The sequence below is a fragment of the Eriocheir sinensis genome, unplaced genomic scaffold, assembly GCF_024679095.1.
Source record: "Eriocheir sinensis breed Jianghai 21 unplaced genomic scaffold, ASM2467909v1 Scaffold71, whole genome shotgun sequence".
NCBI classification, from domain to species: Eukaryota; Metazoa; Arthropoda; class Malacostraca; order Decapoda; family Varunidae; genus Eriocheir; species Eriocheir sinensis.
Genome location: NW_026112065.1, coordinates 610,001 through 617,500, shown reverse-complemented (window position 1 = coordinate 617,500; position 7,500 = coordinate 610,001). Strand labels below are relative to the sequence as shown.

The 7,500-nt window shown below is 45.6% G+C and overlaps 1 protein-coding gene across 1 annotated transcript in view; it reads left to right on the top strand.

Moving 5' to 3' along the window:
- Positions 1-7,500, top strand: part of LOC126994055 (ankyrin-1-like) — a 172,250-nt gene that overhangs the window by 164,316 nt on the left and 434 nt on the right. The gene's annotated exons all lie outside the window — the stretch shown is intronic.

Here is a 7,500-nt window from a genome sequence, read left to right as displayed (position 1 = left end):
TGCCGACCGCGGCGAGGAGCAACTCGTCCGTCGGCGGGTCCGGCTGGTCGTCGGCCAGCTCCCTGGCAAGCTGGGCCAAGATCACCTCGTCGTCCTCCTTCTCCTCTGCCTTGGCCCGGTCCAGGTCGGCCTGCACGTCCCCGGGGAAGAACCCGACGAGCTTCAGCAAATGCAGGCGCTGGGCCAACCTGTTGCTCACCATGAAGTTCTGCACGCTCGTCCAGTTGTGGGGAAGGGTACAGAGACGATGAATAACTGTAGGTCCTTTACTTGGAGAGTAAACAGAGGCAGGACAGCGATAATCCTTTACAGAGGGGAAGTGCCCAGCTGACTGCGTGCCTAAGGCGAGTTAGGCGACGCGGGAACTGAGCTGAGTTGCCATGTAGGCACTAACTAAACGTACATTTCTTGTTTCCTAATACGTAAAACTGTGGACTTCACTATCCTACAGTTATCATTCATTTTACGTAAAGATTTCAACCTAAAGTTACGCAAATTTGCCATTTTTACACAACGTTTTCAAAGTGCACGCATGGTGCTATTTTATATAAGTTACCTTGAATCCTCGACCAAATCACTCTAGAGACACTCCTGCCTGCTTGTATGCACTAAAACTTGAAGATTTCGTCCTGTTTCCACTTAAATTGGAGTAAGAACGCAGTGAAAGTCGCCATAACAATCGGCCCCTTACGCGAAGCCAGCGCGCCAAGACTGAAGAGATTTCGTCAACTATATATATATATATATATATATATATATATATATATATATATATATATATATATATATATATATATATATATATATATATATATATATATATATATATATATATATATATATATATATATATATATATATATATATATATATATATATATATATATATATATGTATATATATATATTATCATCAACATCATAATTTCGTTTAACGTCCGTTTTCACTCTTCCTGAGCGGTTGGACGCTTTATGGCTCTCCTCCATTCTACTCTGTCTTCTGCCCGATGCTCATCCCATCCCATCAATGCCAAGCCTTCCTGTATACACTTTATCCACGTTTTCCTAGGTCTACCAACTGGTCTCCTTCTTTCTAACTCCAATCTCTTTAATACTCCCAGCTCTCTTTACATGTTCAAACCATTGCAGTCTTTAGCTTCTGTGCACTGTTTCAACGTCTTCTACTCCACATCTGTTAGTTACATTTGCACTGGACACCCTGTCTTGCCACCCGATCCCTGCCATATACCTTAGCATTCTGCGATCACTTACTTTCAATACCTCCATCAATTTTCTAGTTAGAGCCCTTGTTTCTGGTTCATACAACATCACTGATCTAATACACGCTTGGTACACCCCTGCTCTGATCTTTAGAGGGATGCTATACGATTCATAAGTAGACTAGCTACCAATCTCCACTTTATCCATATTGCCGCAACTCTCGCTCTCACTGTCTTCTCCACTCCCGCCTCACAGTCCAGAACATCTCCAAAATAACAGAAATGTTCTACTTCATTCAGCTTTCTTCCATTCACCTCTAGTTCATCCCTCTCAGTTTCTTGTCATTGCTGTCTCCTTACACAAGTTGGGCATGTAAAATTCTGCAGTCCTCTTATATTTCTGAGGCCTGAGCATGTACGGTGGCACCACTGCTTGCAACATGTGCACAAGACTGAATTTACACCTACTCCCTTCCCCTAGCATCCATATGGATATTTTCCTGATTTAATCTTTTCTCTTGCTTCTTTTCCAGTCACCATGTACTTTGTTTTTTTTTCCACATTAATTTTCAAACGTCTCTCCTCCATTCCTTCCTTCCATTTATTAAAGTTTTCTTTCACTTCTTCTTCTGTCTCTGCATTTACTACAAAGTCATCTGCATACAGCAGCTCCCATGGTGCCTCTACTCTTGCTTCCTTTGTTGCCTCCTCCATTACTGTTATAAACAAGAGCGGGATAGGGGCAGATCCCAGGTGAACCCCAACTCCAATTTCGAACTCATCTGATGTTACTATCACTGTTTTAATTCTCGATTTTGTACCTTCATATAGTCCCCTCACCTATTCAACCAATCTTTCTGGTACTCTTTGCCTTCTTAATGTCTATCTTATAATTTCCCTTGGTACTCTGTCAAATACCTTCTCTAGATCTAGAAAACATGATACAATCTCCTCCTCTTTTCCATAAACCTTTGCTGAAGCCATCTCATAGTATATATTGCTTCATTTGTTGATCTCCCAGGACAAAAGCCAAACTGACATTAAATTTTTTATTTTATCAATTATTATTATCCTTCTCAGCCTCTTCTCCAGGACTTTTTCATAGTCTTCATGCCATGCTTCAGTAACCTTATCACCCTATACTTACCACATTTCAAAGCATCTCATTTCCCTTTAAAAATGAGAATAGTGTAGCTTCCTTTCCACTCTTCTGGTATCTCTCCCTTTTTTAATACATCATTTAACACTCTTGTCAAACCCACTACTCCTTCCTTTGCTGCTTCTTTTATCAATTCTACTGTTAACCCTGAAGGTCCTGCTGCTCTACCATTTTTCATTTCCTTTAGTGCTTCTTTTACTTCCTCTTTCGTTTTTTTTTTTCTTGTGGGCATTCTACTTTATATATATTGGGATAGGCGGTGGCCGAACTGGTAGCGTACTGGGCCCACATTCATCGCGTGATGGACGACGCGGGTTCGAATCCCCACGCTACCACTCGAATTTTTCAGTCACCGCCGAGTGGCTTAAAACTACCCACATGCTGTCCTGAAGACCACCCATCAACCCGGACTCTAGAGGAAGCCGTCCAGGCGAATCAAGAACGAGTTCCGGGGGGCAGCATGAGCCAATGCAAGATGGCGCCACTATAAACACTCGCCTGCGCCAGAACGGGCTGGGCCTACCATCAGGCCCCACCTGGAAGAAGCCTTGGGCCGACCATCAGGCCCCACCAGGAAGATGCCTACCGGCGCAACAGGCAACGACGTCGAAAAAATATATATATATATATATATATATATATATATATATATATATATATATATATATGTGTGTGTGTGTGTGTGTGTATATATATATATATATATATATATATATATATATATATATATATATATATATATATATATATATATATATATATATATATATATATATATATATATATATATATATATATATATATATATATATATATATATATATATATATATATATATTATATATATATATCATTTCCGAAGAGATCGTTTGATATGTGTGTGTGTGTGTGTGTGTGTGTGTGTGTGTGTGTGTGTGTGTGTGTGTGTGTAATAATAATAATAATAATAATAATAATAATAATAATAATAATAATAATAATAATAATAATAATAATAATAATAATAATAATAATAATAATAATAATAATAATAATAATAGGTTTATTAATGTAAGGCAGCCGTTAGGCTGAAAAAATACAAATTAAAAATACAATAAACTAATAGTAAATAGGCTACACTAGAGGGAGGGAGAGGGTGGGGGGTGGTTTGGGAGAGCTAAAAATAGACATAAGGGAGAGGGAGGGTGGTGTGAAGGGGGCACTTAGAGGGGTAGCGGCGAGGTGCTAATCTCCACCGCGGCCCTTTGGGTATGACTGTCACTGGGCATTGTTTATCATCCGCACCATCGCGGGCACTGCGCTACGTTTGTAACGGTCGGTTCGCGACGCTCTGAAGGGGTTGAGTTTGTTGTGGTGTCTGGTGAAGTGGGTGGGAGGAGGAGCGTCGGATGGCAGGAGGTGGCGGTGGCAAGGATGGTGAAGCAGGGAGATTCCGAATTTTCTGAGGGCGTCCTGGTGCTTGTCAGAGAGCCTCGGGAGACTCAGGGTGGCCAGGGCATTGTCGTAGGTGTGGTAGTCAGGGCCTAAAATGACCCTGTATGCCCTCTTTTGAACGCTCTCAAGCTGCTGTTGTTGGGTGAGGGTAAGGGACGATGACCACGCCGGGGAGGCATACATTAGCTTTGGCAATATGAATGATGAATAAATACTGCACAGCTCAGCAGCCGGTGCCCCCATCGTTCTGAGTCTACGCAGCATGTACAGCTTGTAGGAGGCTGCTCTGACGGTGTTGGAGACGTGGAGCTTCCAGTTAAGCTGGTAGTCCACAGTGATGCCTAGTAGTTTGGTGGACTGGACAACCTGGAGGTGGTGTGAGCCAATAGACAGCTGCGGAGGTGGCACATCTCTCTTGGACGTGCAAACGTGCATCACCATGGCCTTGGTGTGGTTGATAGTGGCACTGTTGTCAACCGTCCATGCCTGAAGGTTGTCGAGCGACGCTTGAAGAGGTGCATAGTCAGGATCCCTGTTGTTGACGGGGACGCCCAAGGTGCTGTCGTCAACATATTTCCAGCAATGCGGTGTGTCCATGAGGGCGTTGTTAATGAGCACCAAGAAGTAAAGCGGACCCATTTTAGTGCCTTGCGGGACGCCACACGTCATCTCAAGAGGAGGGGAGACCGAGCCCTGGGAGCGAACTATTTGCTGGCATGCGCTGAGGAAATCAGTCAGCCACGATACTAAATTAGGGTGAAGCCCCAGCTCAATGGCCTTAGTAATGACAACAGTGTGGTCAACAAGGTCAAATGCTTTCCTGAAGTCGACAAAAGCAAGGGCAAGGGAGGTGTCTCGTTTGTCCAGGTGGCTGTGTATGAAATCTAGAAAGCTGACCAGGCAATGAGTGGTGGAGGAGTGCTTCATGTTGCCAAATTGTTGGATGTCTATGAGGCTACTAATATCATCATAAGCCCAGTTAAAAATAAAATCTTCACAAATGAGGCTGGGAATGGGCGTGATGGCGATGGGCCTTAGGTCATTAAGGGACTGTGGGCTGGAAATTTTGGGGATGGGAGTGACAAAGGAAGTTTTCCATTCGCTAGGGCAAGTGTTTTGTTCAAGTGAAGCATTTATTATGGAGCAAATGGGGATGGCAAGCTCAGGGGCAAATTCCTTATAGATTTTGATTGGGAGGTCAGTGGGCGTGGTAGCTTTGTGCGTCCTTAATTTCTTTAATTTATTGAAAACGTAAACCTCCTGGACGGAGGGGGGTGGGGAGGGGGATGGTAGGGAAGCGGGGGCCCTCCCCGCTTATCTACCATCCCCAGATACAGATACCCGCGAAATGGGTATTTATCACCTCGGCCGCCCGGTCAGGTGATAAATGTGAGGTGCAAGGGAAGGAGGGTGAATGTTTGCCGAGTCCACAAAGAGACCTGACCTTGTGATACCACTGTCTGTTGTTGGCCTGTTTAAGATGGTGTATTTTTTCAGGATAATAGTTTGCTCTGGCGGTTTTGAGCTCCCTGATGACTCTGTTCCTGAGCTGTCTGTAGCGGGTAGGGTCTGTGTTGTGGGCCCTGTTTCTCTGTGAGATGAGCCTCTTGACGGTGGGGTTGATCCAGGGGGCATCAGACGGATGGACTGGGAACGTCTTGATGGGAAAGCAGGTGTGGTAGGCGCTGGTAATAGTGTGCTGGTATTGCTCCCATTTGTGGTTCACGTCTGGCTCATTTGTCACTTCAGTCCAGGGGTGTTGCGTAATCCACTGCCCGAACCGTCTGATGGCCGAGTCAGTCAGGGGCCTGAATGACCTGGCGGAGGATGACTGAAGCAGTGAGGTGGTGTGAGCCGGTTCCCACAGGACTGACAGGTGGCTGCTGCGTCCCATGGGGGGAGAGGCTGGGGGGGGGAGTACTGCTGGCTCAGGTCGGTCATGATGAGTTCGAGAGTAGCTTGTTGGTGGGTGGGGAAATTAACGACCTGAGTGAGATTCAGTTGGTGCATCGTGTCGTTGACGTCTAGGCGGTTAAAATCCCCACATATGACCAACTTGGAAGAGGGGAATCTCACTCGAAGCGCGTCAACTGTGTCGATGATGTGGTCAACCAGCAGTGGTGCAGTGGGCGCGCGGGGGGGGGGGGGGGGGGGTATGCCACACAGTAGATGATGGAGGCAGTGTGGCGAGGATGGCGGGCAGGTGTGACCCTCACCCACAGGGCCTCCACTCCCCCTGGGGTGTCGACCTGAAGGTGTAAAACAGTGAGGTCGGAATGGCGGTACAGGGCCACTCCCCCTCCTCTCCTATTAGTCCTGAGATGGTGAAATAGTTCATAGTTATCGATGTTGCAGATCTCAGGAACTATTTGCCACGCCTCCGTGTTGGCCACCACACTAGCACCAGTGGACCTGACCGTCACCATTAATTCCTCGATCTTGTTGCTAAGGGAGGTCTATACCACGCTCGCGGCACCTCAAAATGTTTGTACTGGTTTGTTCTGATTCACTCTCGTAACGATGACAGGGATGTTTCTTGCCACTCGTCTGCCTTTCCTTCTGCTTCGATTGCGGAAGAGTTTGGTGTTTTTCAGGCGTATAATAACGTCCGGCGGAGGGTGGCCGCTCCCTCGCCTTAGTTTAAGCAAGTCACAAGGGCGGTAGCGATGGGTGGCTGGGGCGCGCATTATTCGGCACTGGCAGCACGAACACACTTATGTCACTCGCAAATGTACAGGATGGTCACTGTTGCGTACGTACACTGTTCAACTTTAGCAGGTGTGGTCCTTGTTAGTGGAGTGATGAGGGTTTACAGCTACGGAAGGAGTGAAGGGGGAAAAGGGGCCAACAGACTGACCCCGGGCTGCTGCGAGAACGACGTGTGTGTGTGTGTGTGTGTGTGTGTGTGTGTGTGTGTGTGTGTGTGTGTGTGTGTGTGTGTGTGTGTAACATTTCCGAAGAGGTCATTTAATAAAAGAAAATGCTGATGATTTGTTTCTCGAGAAAGAAATATAAAAAGGGGCTTATCTTCAACGTAGACAAGAAACAATCATTTTCACAGGAAGATAAAACGAAGCTAATTAAGAGAAATCGTAATTATGAGAATATGTTGATGAGAGGAATCAAAAAATAACTTTTGCAAAAACGTCACGATGAGAAAACTTTAATACGCACTTTACTGACAGTGAAAAAAAACAATTCAGTTTTCCAGCTATTTATCTCTCCTGCTACACCCCCCCAAAAAAAGCAAAAAAACAGACAGATACAGACAGACACACACACCACAATATTGTCATCAACAAGGCAATTAACCTCGGTCTTCACTCCAGCATAGTGTCCTGGCTGGCCGACTTCCTCTCCCAACGCAGTCAGGTGGTGAGGTATCAAGGAGTGGCCTCTCTCCCTCAGCACCTCACCTGTGGAGTGCCTCAAGGAACCAAGTGTGAACCGCTTCTCTTCCTGATTCTGATCAATAACGCGCTGACCCACACCCCCAACCGCTGGTAGTATGTAGACGATGCCACACTAGGAGTCACCATTAACAACGACAACTCTAACCACAGCCAACTCCAAGACCTGCTACACAGCTTACAATCATGGACCACAGATAACAACGTCACCATCAACGACACCAAAACTACAGTCATGCACATCAACACCTCATCAACGACACTCCTCCAGGTGGTCC